The following is a 17,245-nucleotide window of genomic DNA, read 5'->3' as shown; positions in this document are numbered from 1 at the left end:
TTTCAACACCTGTTGGACAATGCATGAGTGATAATGAGCTCATTGATTAAATGCAATTAATGAATAGATTGCCACCTCTTGTTGTGTGTCGTCTGTGTTTCTGTGTTTCCGGCATTTCACATTGGAACACCTCATTCACCTTCCTTGTCTTCTCTCCGCCCTCCCTTTTAGGTAAGTTAAAGAGCTGCACCTGAGCCAGCCACTGATTGATTGATTGATTGATTGATTGATTGATTGATTGATTGATTGATTGATTGATTGATGCAGCACAACAGTCAAATAGTGGAGTGGAGTAGGGGAACAGCAAACAGCCAATAAAGCAGCCCGCCCGCTCGCCTGCCCGCCACAATGGACCTACCTGTGTACACTAGATGGATGTGATGGAATGTACTGTCGTCCCTACATTTCAAGAAGAAGTAAGAATTGCAGTTGCAACAAAGCCTTGCTTGCCTACAAAGAGAGCAGCAATTTGGATTTGTTACTATGTTACCTAGAAGAATAACAAACTGTGCAAGGATGGAGGTTGTAGGAGCAAGGAGAAGTTGTCTGTAAAGTTGGTGGATGCCTATTTTCCATTTTGCAGTCCCTTGTCTCCCTCTTGTGGCCTCCTGGAGGCAACTAGCTGTGCAAAAAAAAGACAGCCTGGCGGCCGGCTGTTGCAGTGTTGCCCTCTCAGGCAACACTGAGTGACTGACTGAGCCTCACCGTCTTATATAAAGTTCAGACGGAACTTTGCACGTGTCATAGTGGAGCCCTCAGGATTCCAGAGCCAGCTTTCTGACATCATAATGGGGCCTCAGAGATAAAAGCCTGGGCCCAGGCAGTGTTGGTCAGTGCTGCTCAGCAGGCAGCACTGGACTGGACTGGATTACAGCTGATACAAGGTGTGAAGGAACAAGGGGTGGCTGTGGGCATGCACTTGCTGCCGCTGCCAGTGTTTATCTGCATGGCAGCAGGGCATTTGGGCGTTGCCAGGAAGGCGTTTTTATGTAGATTCCTCCTCTTTCAGCACTGCATTGTGGTGCAAGCAAAAGAAGCAAATCCTGTCTGGCTTCCTCTCCGGCCTTTATTCACCTCCCGTGTAGCTGTGAGTGTGTGAGCCTGCAGGGCCCCATGGAATTGCCTAGAAGTAGGCTGAATCGCTGCAAGGGCTGAACAGCAGTATCGGGCAGGCTCGGGCAACGCGCGGCCCGTTCGGGTTATCGCTTCTCGGCCTTTTGGCTAAGATCAAGTGTAGTATCTGTTCTTATCAGTTTAATATCTGATACGTCCCCTATCTGGGGACCATATATTAAATGGATTTTTAGAACAGGGAGATGGAAATAGAGCTTGCTCTGTCCACTCCACGCATTGACCTGGTATTGCAGTATTTCCAGGACCGGTGCACCCTTTCCTTATGTGTTGACTAAAAGCAGATTCCAAAAGTGTTTTTTGTCTTTGCTATTGTTTCTGTCTTTCTGAAGGGATCTCCCCTTTTAATCCCATTATTTCAACACCTGTTGGACAATGCATGAGTGATAATGAGCTCATTGATTAAATGCAATTAATGAATAGATTGCCACCTCTTGTTGTGTGTCGTCTGTGTTTCTGTGTTTCCGGCATTTCACATTGGAACACCTCATTCACCTTCCTTGTCTTCTCTCCGCCCTCCCTTTTAGGTAAGTTAAAGAGCTGCACCTGAGCCAGCCACTGATTGATTGATTGATTGATTGATTGATTGATTGATTGATTGATTGATTGATTGATGCAGCACAACAGTCAAATAGTGGAGTGGAGTAGGGGAACAGCAAACAGCCAATAAAGCAGCCCGCCCGCTCGCCTGCCCGCCACAATGGACCTACCTGTGTACACTAGATGGGTGTGATGGAATGTACTGTCGTCCCTACATTTCAAGAAGAAGTAAGAATTGCAGTTGCAACAAAGCCTTGCTTGCCTACAAAGAGAGCAGCAATTTGGATTTGTTACTATGTTACCTAGAAGAATAACAAACTGTGCAAGGATGGAGGTTGTAGGAGCAAGGAGAAGTTGTCTGTAAAGTTGGTGGATGCCTATTTTCCATTTTGCAGTCCCTTGTCTCCCTCTTGTGGCCTCCTGGAGGCAACTAGCTGTGCAAAAAAAAGACAGCCTGGCGGCCGGCTGTTGCAGTGTTGCCCTCTCAGGCAACACTGAGTGACTGACTGAGCCTCACCGTCTTATATAAAGTTCAGACGGAACTTTGCACGTGTCATAGTGGAGCCCTCAGGATTCCAGAGCCAGCTTTCTGACATCATAATGGGGCCTCAGAGATAAAAGCCTGGGCCCAGGCAGTGTTGGTCAGTGCTGCTCAGCAGGCAGCACTGGACTGGACTGGATTACAGCTGATACAAGGTGTGAAGGAACAAGGGGTGGCTGTGGGCATGCACTTGCTGCCGCTGCCAGTGTTTATCTGCATGGCAGCAGGGCATTTGGGCGTTGCCAGGAAGGCGTTTTTATGTAGATTCCTCCTCTTTCAGCACTGCATTGTGGTGCAAGCAAAAGAAGCAAATCCTGTCTGGCTTCCTCTCCGGCCTTTATTCACCTCCCGTGTAGCTGTGAGTGTGTGAGCCTGCAGGGCCCCATGGAATTGCCTAGAAGTAGGCTGAATCGCTGCAAGGGCTGAACAGCAGTATCGGGCAGGCTCGGGCAACGCGCGGCCCGTTCGGGTTATCGCTTCTCGGCCTTTTGGCTAAGATCAAGTGTAGTATCTGTTCTTATCAGTTTAATATCTGATACGTCCCCTATCTGGGGACCATATATTAAATGGATTTTTAGAACAGGGAGATGGAAATAGAGCTTGCTCTGTCCACTCCACGCATTGACCTGGTATTGCAGTATTTCCAGGACCGGTGCACCCTTTCCTTATGTGTTGACTAAAAGCAGATTCCAAAAGTGTTTTTTGTCTTTGCTATTGTTTCTGTCTTTCTGAAGGGATCTCCCCTTTTAATCCCATTATTTCAACACCTGTTGGACAATGCATGAGTGATAATGAGCTCATTGATTAAATGCAATTAATGAATAGATTGCCACCTCTTGTTGTGTGTCGTCTGTGTTTCTGTGTTTCCGGCATTTCACATTGGAACACCTCATTCACCTTCCTTGTCTTCTCTCCGCCCTCCCTTTTAGGTAAGTTAAAGAGCTGCACCTGAGCCAGCCACTGATTGATTGATTGATTGATTGATTGATTGATTGATTGATTGATTATTGATTGATTGATTGATTGATGCAGCACAACAGTCAAATAGTGGAGTGGAGTAGGGGAACAGCAAACAGCCAATAAAGCAGCCCGCCCGCTCGCCTGCCCGCCACAATGGACCTACCTGTGTACACTAGATGGATGTGATGGAATGTACTGTCGTCCCTACATTTCAAGAAGAAGTAAGAATTGCAGTTGCAACAAAGCCTTGCTTGCCTACAAAGAGAGCAGCAATTTGGATTTGTTACTATGTTACCTAGAAGAATAACAAACTGTGCAAGGATGGAGGTTGTAGGAGCAAGGAGAAGTTGTCTGTAAAGTTGGTGGATGCCTATTTTCCATTTTGCAGTCCCTTGTCTCCCTCTTGTGGCCTCCTGGAGGCAACTAGCTGTGCAAAAAAAAGACAGCCTGGCGGCCGGCTGTTGCAGTGTTGCCCTCTCAGGCAACACTGAGTGACTGACTGAGCCTCACCGTCTTATATAAAGTTCAGACGGAACTTTGCACGTGTCATAGTGGAGCCCTCAGGATTCCAGAGCCAGCTTTCTGACATCATAATGGGGCCTCAGAGATAAAAGCCTGGGCCCAGGCAGTGTTGGTCAGTGCTGCTCAGCAGGCAGCACTGGACTGGACTGGATTACAGCTGATACAAGGTGTGAAGGAACAAGGGGTGGCTGTGGGCATGCACTTGCTGCCGCTGCCAGTGTTTATCTGCATGGCAGCAGGGCATTTGGGCGTTGCCAGGAAGGCGTTTTTATGTAGATTCCTCCTCTTTCAGCACTGCATTGTGGTGCAAGCAAAAGAAGCAAATCCTGTCTGGCTTCCTCTCCGGCCTTTATTCACCTCCCGTGTAGCTGTGAGTGTGTGAGCCTGCAGGGCCCCATGGAATTGCCTAGAAGTAGGCTGAATCGCTGCAAGGGCTGAACAGCAGTATCGGGCAGGCTCGGGCAACGCGCGGCCCGTTCGGGTTATCGCTTCTCGGCCTTTTGGCTAAGATCAAGTGTAGTATCTGTTCTTATCAGTTTAATATCTGATAAGTCCCCTATCTGGGGACCATATATTAAATGGATTTTTAGAACAGGGAGATGGAAATAGAGCTTGCTCTGTCCACTCCACGCATTGACCTGGTATTGCAGTATTTCCAGGACCGGTGCACCCTTTCCTTATGTGTTGACTAAAAGCAGATTCCAAAAGTGTTTTTTGTCTTTGCTATTGTTTCTGTCTTTCTGAAGGGATCTCCCCTTTTAATCCCATTATTTCAACACCTGTTGGACAATGCATGAGAGATAATGAGCTCATTGATTAAATGCAATTAATGAATAGATTGCCACCTCTTGTTGTGTGTCGTCTGTGTTTCTGTGTTTCCGGCATTTCACATTGGAACACCTCATTCACCTTCCTTGTCTTCTCTCCGCCCTCCCTTTTAGGTAAGTTAAAGAGCTGCACCTGAGCCAGCCACTGATTGATTGATTGATTGATTGATTGATTGATTGATTGATTGATGCAGCACAACAGTCAAATAGTGGAGTGGAGTAGGGGAACAGCAAACAGCCAATAAAGCAGCCCGCCCGCTCGCCTGCCCGCCACAATGGACCTACCTGTGTACACTAGATGGATGTGATGGAATGTACTGTCGTCCCTACATTTCAAGAAGAAGTAAGAATTGCAGTTGCAACAAAGCCTTGCTTGCCTACAAAGAGAGCAGCAATTTGGATTTGTTACTATGTTACCTAGAAATATTCCAAGGAGTAACAGTGAAAAGGTATACGTTTAAATTACTAAGGTGTGAAATTTCTGCCTGTATAAACGTTTAAAATGATTCTTTATTATCAAATTGATTAAAATTGGTAGGGCACAAAGTGCCAAAAGATCCAGGTACAGGCGTTGGCAACCAGATCAAAAGCGCAGACTGAATTGTATGTGAAACAAAGGAGACAGTCAGCACGCACCCATTCATGGATGCCTGATTGTATCAAGGTGAATTATCACAAAAACCAGTTCAGAGTGCTTAGCAAATATTGATGAGATCTGATTGCCACAGATTAGTTAGCAGGCACACTCCCAACGCGTTTCTGCACCATGTAGGGGAGCGTCCTCAGGGGTACGAGTTGCCTGATTTATTAACGTAGAGTTAAGAAAGAGCCTGTCAGCTGATATTCAGCTGTTCGTTAGGTGTAACGGCGCATATGAGACATCTGATAGTGGTCTAATGCGCGCCGAGGAAACTAGGAAGTTTTATCAACACAAGCCCCACCCATAGAGGCGTAGCGTAGTGTCGGGCTGTCCAATGAGGGAGTACGGCGTGTGGAAACCCACGCCCCCACACACAGGGCAGCCCATGGTAACCACGCAGCCAATGAGAGAGATGCATTAAGCATCGCTAGTAACAAGGGGGAGCTCAAGGTGGCCAAAACATACAGCGCCGATATCACGGCTGGAGTAGGCGCCATGTATGCGACACAGGAAATCTAGTGAGCACATCACTGCACACAAATCAGCACAAAAGCGTATCAACGGCAGAAGCCAAACAAGAAAAGGATCATCAGATCCATTATTAGAAAAACCGTACAAGGATGAAATCAGGAAACAGATCTCATGGCACAAAGATGTCAGAGAGAAGTCAGCGCCAGTATATTACTAGATGGGCAGAGCATATTATAGGAAAGGAAGATAGGATATAGACTCGTTGAGGCCCAGTGGCTTGATGGTTTGCATCCTGAAGATCCACTGTGCCTCCTTCTGTAAGATACGTCTATCCCAATTGCCTCCTCTGGCAGGAGCATTGACATGTTCCATACCTTGGAACCTAATAGAGGATGGATCTCCCTTGTGATTGTCCCATATATGTCGAGAAACAGGAGTATCTGCTTTCTTCTGAATGTCACAGATATGGTCCCGAATTCTGCGTCTGAACTCCCTTATTGTTTTGCCAACATATTGCATACCACATTGGCACGTAATCAAGTACACCACCCCCCTAGTAAGGCAGTTAATAAATGACCTGTTGGAAAACATGACTCCTGTTACAGTACTCTTGAATGTTTTGCTTTTCCAAACAGAGCTACATGCTTTGCATCTACCACATTGGAAGGACCCAGTAGCTGTGGTAGAAAGCCAAGTGGTGGCAACAGGCATCTTCAGATGACTGTGCACCAATCTATCCTTAAGATTGCGGCCCCTCCGAAAAGTGATCAGAGGACGGTCCCCAACTAAGCCACCAACATCCGGGTCTGCTTTAAGGATATCCCAATATGAGGTAAGTATCTTTCTAACCTCAAAGTGTGCAACGTCGTAGGTACCAATTATCCTCATGGCATTATCCTTTTCTGGAGATATTTTAGGGTTCAATAGGGATTCCCTATTCGATGTAATGGCGTGTTGATATGCCGTTTTTAAAACGCCACTGGGATACCCTTTATGCTCAAATCTCTTTCTAAGACTATTGGCCGACCTTTGAAAGTCTGACAATGTGGTACAATTACGCCTAGCTCTAATGTACTGACCCTTTGGGATGCCCATTTTCAGGGGTCTAGGGTGACAACTATCCCATCTAAGAAGGCTATTGGTGGCAGTACTTTTCCTAAAGATTTGTGTCTGGATATGTCCCTGGTCAGTCTTCTCTATTTGGATGTCAAGGAATGTAATATGATTATCCTTAATTTCAGAGGTAAAGTAAAGACCCAGGTCATTGATGTTAAGAATTGACACAAATTCACCAAATTCTGCTGTAGTACCCGACCACAGAATGAAAATGTCATCAATGAATCTTAACCATAGTAAAATGGAAGAGACATATTTCTCCATTTTATCGCAAAACACAAATTCTCTCTCCCACCAGCCCAGATAGAGATTGGCATAGGTGGGAGCACAAGGGCTACCCATGGCCACTCCCCTGAGCTGGTGAAAGAATTTTTGTTCAAAGATGAAGAAGTTGTGCTCCAGTACAAAACGCAACAAGATAAGCACAAATTGATTGTCCACAGATAGCCACCTTCTATAGTCTTCCCAAGATTCACAAGGGTCTCAATCCAATAAAAGGAAGACCCATTGTTTCTGGGATCGATAGTGTATCTCAGAACGCCAGTATTTATGTGGATAGGATTTTGAGGCCCTTTGTGACGGCACTCCCGTCCTATGTGCGTGACACAATGGAGGTCCTTAGGAAGCTTGAGGGGATTAAAGTTGAATCCAATGTTCGTTTGGCCAGTTTGGATGTAGAGGCCCTTTACAGCTCCATCCCCCATTCTTTGGGTTGTGGTGCTGTTGAATACTTCCTCAATGAAAGAGGGGCTCAGTTTGGTGCGCATAATCAATTTGTGCTTATCTTGTTGCGTTTTGTACTGGAGCACAACTTCTTCATCTTTGAACAAAAATTCTTTCACCAGCTCAGGGGAGTGGCCATGGGTAGCCCTTGTGCTCCCACCTATGCCAATCTCTATCTGGGCTGGTGGGAGAGAGAATTTGTGTTTTGCGATAAAATGGAGAAATATGTCTCTTCCATTTTACTATGGTTAAGATTCATTGATGACATTTTCATTCTGTGGTCGGGTACTACAGCAGAATTTGGTGAATTTGTGTCAATTCTTAACATCAATGACCTGGGTCTTTACTTTACCTCTGAAATTAAGGATAATCATATTACATTCCTTGACATCCAAATAGAGAAGACTGACCAGGGACATATCCAGACACAAATCTTTAGGAAAAGTACTGCCACCAATAGCCTTCTTAGATGGGATAGTTGTCACCCTAGACCCCTGAAAATGGGCATCCCAAAGGGTCAGTACATTAGAGCTAGGCGTAATTGTACCACATTGTCAGACTTTCAAAGGTCGGCCAATAGTCTTAGAAAGAGATTTGAGCATAAAGGGTATCCCAGTGGCGTTTTAAAAACGGCATATCAACACGCCATTACATCGAATAGGGAATCCCTATTGAACCCTAAAATATCTCCAGAAAAGGATAATGCCATGAGGATAATTGGTACCTACGACGTTGCACACTTTGAGGTTAGAAAGATACTTACCTCATATTGGGATATCCTTAAAGCAGACCCGGATGTTGGTGGCTTAGTTGGGGACCGTCCTCTGATCACTTTTCGGAGGGGCCGCAATCTTAAGGATAGATTGGTGCACAGTCATCTGAAGATGCCTGTTGCCACCACTTGGCTTTCTACCACAGCTACTGGGTCCTTCCAATGTGGTAGATGCAAAGCATGTAGCTCTGTTTGGAAAAGCAAAACATTCAAGAGTACTGTAACAGGAGTCATGTTTTCCAACAGGTCATTTATTAACTGCCTTACTAGGGGGGTGGTGAACTTGATTACGTGCCAATGTGGTATGCAATATGTTGGCAAAACAATAAGGGAGTTCAGACGCAGAATTCGGGACCATATCTGTGACATTCAGAAGAAAGCAGATACTCCTGTTTCTCGACATATATGGGACAATCACAAGGGAGATCCATCCTCTATTAGGTTCCAAGGTATGGAACATGTCAATGCTCCTGCCAGAGGAGGCAATTGGGATAGACGTATCTTACAGAAGGAGGCACAGTGGATCTTCAGGATGCAAACCATCAAGCCACTGGGCCTCAACGAGTCTATATCCTATCTTCCTTTCCTATAATATGCTCTGCCCATCTAGTAATATACTGGCGCTGACTTCTCTCTGACATCTTTGTGCCATGAGATCTGTTTCCTGATTTCATCCTTGTACGGTTTTTCTAATAATGGATCTGATGATCCTTTTCTTGTTTGGCTTCTGCCGTTGATACGCTTTTGTGCTGATTTGTGTGCAGTGATGTGCTCACTAGATTTCCTGTGTCGCATACATGGCGCCTACTCCAGCCGTGATATCGGCGCTGTATGTTTTGGCCACCTTGAGCTCCCCCTTGTTACTAGCGATGCTTAATGCATCTCTCTCATTGGCTGCGTGGTTACCATGGGCTGCCCTGTGTGTGGGGGCGTGGGTTTCCACACGCCGTACTCCCTCATTGGACAGCCCGACACTACGCTACGCCTCTATGGGTGGGGCTTGTGTTGATAAAACTTCCTAGTTTCCTCGGCGCGCATTAGACCACTATCAGATGTCTCATATGCGCCGTTACACCTAACGAACAGCTGAATATCAGCTGACAGGCTCTTTCTTAACTCTACGTTAATAAATCAGGCAACTCGTACCCCTGAGGACGCTCCCCTACATGGTGCAGAAACGCGTTGGGAGTGTGCCTGCTAACTAATCTGTGGCAATCAGATCTCATCAATATTTGCTAAGCACTCTGAACTGGTTTTTGTGATAATTCACCTTGATACAATCAGGCATCCATGAATGGGTGCGTGCTGACTGTCTCCTTTGTTTCACATACAATTCAGTCTGCGCTTTTGATCTGGTTGCCAACGCCTGTACCTGGATCTTTTGGCACTTTGTGCCCTACCAATTTTAATCAATTTGATAATAAAGAATCATTTTAAACGTTTATACAGGCAGAAATTTCATATGTTACCTAGAAGAATAACAAACTGTGCAAGGATGGAGGTTGTAGGAGCAAGGAGAAGTTGTCTGTAAAGTTGGTGGATGCCTATTTTCCATTTTGCAGTCCCTTGTCTCCCTCTTGTGGCCTCCTGGAGGCAACTAGCTGTGCAAAAAAAAGACAGCCTGGCGGCCGGCTGTTGCAGTGTTGCCCTCTCAGGCAACACTGAGTGACTGACTGAGCCTCACCGTCTTATATAAAGTTCAGACGGAACTTTGCACGTGTCATAGTGGAGCCCTCAGGATTCCAGAGCCAGCTTTCTGACATCATAATGGGGCCTCAGAGATAAAAGCCTGGGCCCAGGCAGTGTTGGTCAGTGCTGCTCAGCAGGCAGCACTGGACTGGACTGGATTACAGCTGATACAAGGTGTGAAGGAACAAGGGGTAGCTGTGGGCATGCACTTGCTGCCGCTGCCAGTGTTTATCTGCATGGCAGCAGGGCATTTGGGCGTTGCCAGGAAGGCGTTTTTATGTAGATTCCTCCTCTTTCAGCACTGCATTGTGGTGCAAGCAAAAGAAGCAAATCCTGTCTGGCTTCCTCTCCGGCCTTTATTCACCTCCCGTGTAGCTGTGAGTGTGTGAGCCTGCAGGGCCCCATGGAATTGCCTAGAAGTAGGCTGAATCGCTGCAAGGGCTGAACAGCAGTATCGGGCAGGCTCGGGCAACGCGCGGCCCGTTCGGGTTATCGCTTCTCGGCCTTTTGGCTAAGATCAAGTGTAGTATCTGTTCTTATCAGTTTAATATCTGATACGTCCCCTATCTGGGGACCATATATTAAATGGATTTTTAGAACAGGGAGATGGAAATAGAGCTTGCTCTGTCCACTCCACGCATTGACCTGGTATTGCAGTATTTCCAGGACCGGTGCACCCTTTCCTTATGTGTTGACTAAAAGCAGATTCCAAAAGTGTTTTTTGTCTTTGCTATTGTTTCTGTCTTTCTGAAGGGATCTCCCCTTTTAATCCCATTATTTCAACACCTGTTGGACAATGCATGAGTGATAATGAGCTCATTGATTAAATGCAATTAATGAATAGATTGCCACCTCTTGTTGTGTGTCGTCTGTGTTTCTGTGTTTCCGGCATTTCACATTGGAACACCTCATTCACCTTCCTTGTCTTCTCTCCGCCCTCCCTTTTAGGTAAGTTAAAGAGCTGCACCTGAGCCAGCCACTGATTGATTGATTGATTGATTGATTGATTGATTGATTGATTGATTGATGCAGCACAACAGTCAAATAGTGGAGTGGAGTAGGGGAACAGCAAACAGCCAATAAAGCAGCCCGCCCGCTCGCCTGCCCGCCACAATGGACCTACCTGTGTACACTAGATGGATGTGATGGAATGTACTGTCGTCCCTACATTTCAAGAAGAAGTAAGAATTGCAGTTGCAACAAAGCCTTGCTTGCCTACAAAGAGAGCAGCAATTTGGATTTGTTACTATGTTACCTAGAAGAATAACAAACTGTGCAAGGATGGAGGTTGTAGGAGCAAGGAGAAGTTGTCTGTAAAGTTGGTGGATGCCTATTTTCCATTTTGCAGTCCCTTGTCTCCCTCTTATGGCCTCCTGGAGGCAACTAGCTGTGCAAAAAAAAGACAGCCTGGCGGCTGGCTGTTGCAGTGTTGCCCTCTCAGGCAACACTGAGTGACTGACTGAGCCTCACCGTCTTATATAAAGTTCAGACGGAACTTTGCACGTGTCATAGTGGATCATAATGGGGCCTCAGAGATAAAAGCCTGGGCCCAGGCAGTGTTGGTCAGTGCTGCTCAGCAGGCAGCACTGGACTGGACTGGATTACAGCTGATACAAGGTGTGAAGGAACAAGGGGTGGCTGTGGGCATGCACTTGCTGCCGCTGCCAGTGTTTATCTGCATGGCAGCAGGGCATTTGGGCGTTGCCAGGAAGGCGTTTTTATGTAGATTCCTCCTCTTTCAGCACTGCATTGTGGTGCAAGCAAAAGAAGCAAATCCTGTCTGGCTTCCTCTCCGGCCTTTATTCACCTCCCGTGTAGCTGTGAGTGTGTGAGCCTGCAGGGCCCCATGGAATTGCCTAGAAGTAGGCTGAATCGCTGCAAGGGCTGAACAGCAGTATCGGGCAGGCTCGGGCAACGCGCGGCCCGTTCGGGTTATCGCTTCTCGGCCTTTTGGCTAAGATCAAGTGTAGTATCTGTTCTTATCAGTTTAATATCTGATACGTCCCCTATCTGGGGACCATATATTAAATGGATTTTTAGAACAGGGAGATGGAAATAGAGCTTGCTCTGTCCACTCCACGCATTGACCTGGTATTGCAGTATTTCCAGGACCGGTGCACCCTTTCCTTATGTGTTGACTAAAAGCAGATTCCAAAAGTGTTTTTTGTCTTTGCTATTGTTTCTGTCTTTCTGAAGGGATCTCCCCTTTTAATCCCATTATTTCAACACCTGTTGGACAATGCATGAGTGATAATGAGCTCATTGATTAAATGCAATTAATGAATAGATTGCCACCTCTTGTTGTGTGTCGTCTGTGTTTCTGTGTTTCCGGCATTTCACATTGGAACACCTCATTCACCTTCCTTGTCTTCTCTCCGCCCTCCCTTTTAGGTAAGTTAAAGAGCTGCACCTGAGCCAGCCACTGATTGATTGATTGATTGATTGATTGATTGATTGATTGATTGATTGATTGATGCAGCACAACAGTCAAATAGTGGAGTGGAGTAGGGGAACAGCAAACAGCCAATAAAGCAGCCCGCCCGCTCGCCTGCCCGCCACAATGGACCTACCTGTGTACACTAGATGGATGTGATGGAATGTACTGTCGTCCCTACATTTCAAGAAGAAGTAAGAATTGCAGTTGCAACAAAGCCTTGCTTGCCTACAAAGAGAGCAGCAATTTGGATTTGTTACTATGTTACCTAGAAGAATAACAAACTGTGCAAGGATGGAGGTTGTAGGAGCAAGGAGAAGTTGTCTGTAAAGTTGGTGGATGCCTATTTTCCATTTTGCAGTCCCTTGTCTCCCTCTTGTGGCCTCCTGGAGGCAACTAGCTGTGCAAAAAAAAGACAGCCTGGCGGCCGGCTGTTGCAGTGTTGCCCTCTCAGGCAACACTGAGTGACTGACTGAGCCTCACCGTCTTATATAAAGTTCAGACGGAACTTTGCACGTGTCATAGTGGAGCCCTCAGGATTCCAGAGCCAGCTTTCTGACATCATAATGGGGCCTCAGAGATAAAAGCCTGGGCCCAGGCAGTGTTGGTCAGTGCTGCTCAGCAGGCAGCACTGGACTGGACTGGATTACAGCTGATACAAGGTGTGAAGGAACAAGGGGTGGCTGTGGGCATGCACTTGCTGCCGCTGCCAGTGTTTATCTGCATGGCAGCAGGGCATTTGGGCGTTGCCAGGAAGGCGTTTTTATGTAGATTCCTCCTCTTTCAGCACTGCATTGTGGTGCAAGCAAAAGAAGCAAATCCTGTCTGGCTTCCTCTCCGGCCTTTATTCACCTCCCGTGTAGCTGTGAGTGTGTGAGCCTGCAGGGCCCCATGGAATTGCCTAGAAGTAGGCTGAATCGCTGCAAGGGCTGAACAGCAGTATCGGGCAGGCTCGGGCAACGCGCGGCCCGTTCGGGTTATCGCTTCTCGGCCTTTTGGCTAAGATCAAGTGTAGTATCTGTTCTTATCAGTTTAATATCTGATACGTCCCCTATCTGGGGACCATATATTAAATGGATTTTTAGAACAGGGAGATGGAAATAGAGCTTGCTCTGTCCACTCCACGCATTGACCTGGTATTGCAGTATTTCCAGGACCGGTGCACCCTTTCCTTATGTGTTGACTAAAAGCAGATTCCAAAAGTGTTTTTTGTCTTTGCTATTGTTTCTGTCTTTCTGAAGGGATCTCCCCTTTTAATCCCATTATTTCAACACCTGTTGGACAATGCATGAGTGATAATGAGCTCATTGATTAAATGCAATTAATGAATAGATTGCCACCTCTTGTTGTGTGTCGTCTGTGTTTCTGTGTTTCCGGCATTTCACATTGGAACACCTCATTCACCTTCCTTGTCTTCTCTCCGCCCTCCCTTTTAGGTAAGTTAAAGAGCTGCACCTGAGCCAGCCACTGATTGATTGATTGATTGATTGATTGATTGATTGATTGATTGATTGATTGATTGATTGATTGATGCAGCACAACAGTCAAATAGTGGAGTGGAGTAGGGGAACAGCAAACAGCCAATAAAGCAGCCCGCCCGCTCGCCTGCCCGCCACAATGGACCTACCTGTGTACACTAGATGGATGTGATGGAATGTACTGTCGTCCCTACATTTCAAGAAGAAGTAAGAATTGCAGTTGCAACAAAGCCTTGCTTGCCTACAAAGAGAGCAGCAATTTGGATTTGTTACTATGTTACCTAGAAGAATAACAAACTGTGCAAGGATGGAGGTTGTAGGAGCAAGGAGAAGTTGTCTGTAAAGTTGGTGGATGCCTATTTTCCATTTTGCAGTCCCTTGTCTCCCTCTTGTGGCCTCCTGGAGGCAACTAGCTGTGCAAAAAAAAGACAGCCTGGCGGCCGGCTGTTGCAGTGTTGCCCTCTCAGGCAACACTGAGTGACTGACTGAGCCTCACCGTCTTATATAAAGTTCAGACGGAACTTTGCACGTGTCATAGTGGAGCCCTCAGGATTCCAGAGCCAGCTTTCTGACATCATAATGGGGCCTCAGAGATAAAAGCCTGGGCCCAGGCAGTGTTGGTCAGTGCTGCTCAGCAGGCAGCACTGGACTGGACTGGATTACAGCTGATACAAGGTGTGAAGGAACAAGGGGTGGCTGTGGGCATGCACTTGCTGCCGCTGCCAGTGTTTATCTGCATGGCAGCAGGGCATTTGGGCGTTGCCAGGAAGGCGTTTTTATGTAGATTCCTCCTCTTTCAGCACTGCATTGTGGTGCAAGCAAAAGAAGCAAATCCTGTCTGGCTTCCTCTCCGGCCTTTATTCACCTCCCGTGTAGCTGTGAGTGTGTGAGCCTGCAGGGCCCCATGGAATTGCCTAGAAGTAGGCTGAATCGCTGCAAGGGCTGAACAGCAGTATCGGGCAGGCTCGGGCAACGCGCGGCCCGTTCGGGTTATCGCTTCTCGGCCTTTTGGCTAAGATCAAGTGTAGTATCTGTTCTTATCAGTTTAATATCTGATACGTCCCCTATCTGGGGACCATATATTAAATGGATTTTTAGAACAGGGAGATGGAAATAGAGCTTGCTCTGTCCACTCCACGCATTGACCTGGTATTGCAGTATTTCCAGGACCGGTGCACCCTTTCCTTATGTGTTGACTAAAAGCAGATTCCAAAAGTGTTTTTTGTCTTTGCTATTGTTTCTGTCTTTCTGAAGGGATCTCCCCTTTTAATCCCATTATTTCAACACCTGTTGGACAATGCATGAGTGATAATGAGCTCATTGATTAAATGCAATTAATGAATAGATTGCCACCTCTTGTTGTGTGTCGTCTGTGTTTCTGTGTTTCCGGCATTTCACATTGGAACACCTCATTCACCTTCCTTGTCTTCTCTCCGCCCTCCCTTTTAGGTAAGTTAAAGAGCTGCACCTGAGCCAGCCACTGATTGATTGATTGATTGATTGATTGATTGATTGATTGATTGATTGATTGATTGATTGATGCAGCACAACAGTCAAATAGTGGAGTGGAGTAGGGGAACAGCAAACAGCCAATAAAGCAGCCCGCCCGCTCGCCTGCCCGCCACAATGGACCTACCTGTGTACACTAGATGGATGTGATGGAATGTACTGTCGTCCCTACATTTCAAGAAGAAGTAAGAATTGCAGTTGCAACAAAGCCTTGCTTGCCTACAAAGAGAGCAGCAATTTGGATTTGTTACTATGTTACCTAGAAGAATAACAAACTGTGCAAGGATGGAGGTTGTAGGAGCAAGGAGAAGTTGTCTGTAAAGTTGGTGGATGCCTATTTTCCATTTTGCAGTCCCTTGTCTCCCTCTTGTGGCCTCCTGGAGGCAACTAGCTGTGCAAAAAAAAGACAGCCTGGCGGCCGGCTGTTGCAGTGTTGCCCTCTCAGGCAACACTGAGTGACTGACTGAGCCTCACCGTCTTATATAAAGTTCAGACGGAACTTTGCACGTGTCATAGTGGAGCCCTCAGGATTCCAGAGCCAGCTTTCTGACATCATAATGGGGCCTCAGAGATAAAAGCCTGGGCCCAGGCAGTGTTGGTCAGTGCTGCTCAGCAGGCAGCACTGGACTGGACTGGATTACAGCTGATACAAGGTGTGAAGGAACAAGGGGTGGCTGTGGGCATGCACTTGCTGCCGCTGCCAGTGTTTATCTGCATGGCAGCAGGGCATTTGGGCGTTGCCAGGAAGGCGTTTTTATGTAGATTCCTCCTCTTTCAGCACTGCATTGTGGTGCAAGCAAAAGAAGCAAATCCTGTCTGGCTTCCTCTCCGGCCTTTATTCACCTCCCGTGTAGCTGTGAGTGTGTGAGCCTGCAGGGCCCCATGGAATTGCCTAGAAGTAGGCTGAATCGCTGCAAGGGCTGAACAGCAGTATCGGGCAGGCTCGGGCAACGCGCGGCCCGTTCGGGTTATCGCTTCTCGGCCTTTTGGCTAAGATCAAGTGTAGTATCTGTTCTTATCAGTTTAATATCTGATACGTCCCCTATCTGGGGACCATATATTAAATGGATTTTTAGAACAGGGAGATGGAAATAGAGCTTGCTCTGTCCACTCCACACATTGACCTGGTATTGCAGTATTTCCAGGACCGGTGCACCCTTTCCTTATGTGTTGACTAAAAGCAGATTCCAAAAGTGTTTTTTGTCTTTGCTATTGTTTCTGTCTTTCTGAAGGGATCTCCCCTTTTAATCCCATTATTTCAACACCTGTTGGACAATGCATGAGTGATAATGAGCTCATTGATTAAATGCAATTAATGAATAGATTGCCACCTCTTGTTGTGTGTCGTCTGTGTTTCTGTGTTTCCGGCATTTCACATTGGAACACCTCATTCACCTTCCTTGTCTTCTCTCCGCCCTCCCTTTTAGGTAAGTTAAAGAGCTGCACCTGAGCCAGCCACTGATTGATTGATTGATTGATTGATTGATTGATTGATTGATTGATGCAGCACAACAGTCAAATAGTGGAGTGGAGTAGGGGAACAGCAAACAGCCAATAAAGCAGCCCGCCCGCTCGCCTGCCCGCCACAATGGACCTACCTGTGTACACTAGATGGATGTGATGGAATGTACTGTCGTCCCTACATTTCAAGAAGAAGTAAGAATTGCAGTTGCAACAAAGCCTTGCTTGCCTACAAAGAGAGCAGCAATTTGGATTTGTTACTATGTTACCTAGAAGAATAACAAACTGTGCAAGGATGGAGGTTGTAGGAGCAAGGAGAAGTTGTCTGTAAAGTTGGTGGATGCCTATTTTCCATTTTGCAGTCCCTTGTCTCCCTCTTGTGGCCTCCTGGAGGCAACTAGCTGTGCAAAAAAAAGACAGCCTGGCGGCCG

General features: G+C 46.6%; 8 non-coding genes across 8 annotated transcripts; all 8 read left to right on the top strand.

Moving 5' to 3' along the window:
- The first annotated feature begins 1,201 nt into the window (after positions 1 to 1,201).
- On the top strand, positions 1,202 to 1,392 carry LOC142721999 (U2 spliceosomal RNA). The gene has a single exon (XR_012874330.1). It is a non-coding gene; the product is annotated as a U2 spliceosomal RNA (small nuclear RNA).
- Positions 1,393 to 2,684: 1,292 nt separating this feature from the next.
- LOC142721998 (U2 spliceosomal RNA) lies at positions 2,685 to 2,875 on the top strand. The gene has a single exon (XR_012874328.1). It is a non-coding gene; the product is annotated as a U2 spliceosomal RNA (small nuclear RNA).
- Positions 2,876 to 4,178: 1,303 nt separating this feature from the next.
- Positions 4,179 to 4,369, top strand: LOC142722084 (U2 spliceosomal RNA). The gene has a single exon (XR_012874413.1). It is a non-coding gene; the product is annotated as a U2 spliceosomal RNA (small nuclear RNA).
- Positions 4,370 to 10,423: 6,054 nt separating this feature from the next.
- On the top strand, positions 10,424 to 10,614 carry LOC142721997 (U2 spliceosomal RNA). The gene has a single exon (XR_012874327.1). It is a non-coding gene; the product is annotated as a U2 spliceosomal RNA (small nuclear RNA).
- Positions 10,615 to 11,866: 1,252 nt separating this feature from the next.
- Positions 11,867 to 12,057, top strand: LOC142721996 (U2 spliceosomal RNA). The gene has a single exon (XR_012874326.1). It is a non-coding gene; the product is annotated as a U2 spliceosomal RNA (small nuclear RNA).
- A 1,288-nt stretch (positions 12,058 to 13,345) lies between these two features.
- Positions 13,346 to 13,536, top strand: LOC142721995 (U2 spliceosomal RNA). Its single transcript, XR_012874325.1, has one exon. It is a non-coding gene; the product is annotated as a U2 spliceosomal RNA (small nuclear RNA).
- Positions 13,537 to 14,836: 1,300 nt separating this feature from the next.
- Positions 14,837 to 15,027, top strand: LOC142721993 (U2 spliceosomal RNA). The gene has a single exon (XR_012874324.1). It is a non-coding gene; the product is annotated as a U2 spliceosomal RNA (small nuclear RNA).
- Positions 15,028 to 16,323: 1,296 nt separating this feature from the next.
- Positions 16,324 to 16,514, top strand: LOC142722091 (U2 spliceosomal RNA). The gene has a single exon (XR_012874421.1). It is a non-coding gene; the product is annotated as a U2 spliceosomal RNA (small nuclear RNA).
- Positions 16,515 to 17,245: the final 731 nt, after the last annotated feature.

Source organism: Rhinoderma darwinii, unplaced genomic scaffold, assembly GCF_050947455.1.
Source record: "Rhinoderma darwinii isolate aRhiDar2 unplaced genomic scaffold, aRhiDar2.hap1 Scaffold_530, whole genome shotgun sequence".
In the NCBI taxonomy this organism is placed as follows: Eukaryota; Metazoa; Chordata; class Amphibia; order Anura; family Rhinodermatidae; genus Rhinoderma; species Rhinoderma darwinii.
This window is presented reverse-complemented; position numbering and strand designations above follow the sequence as displayed.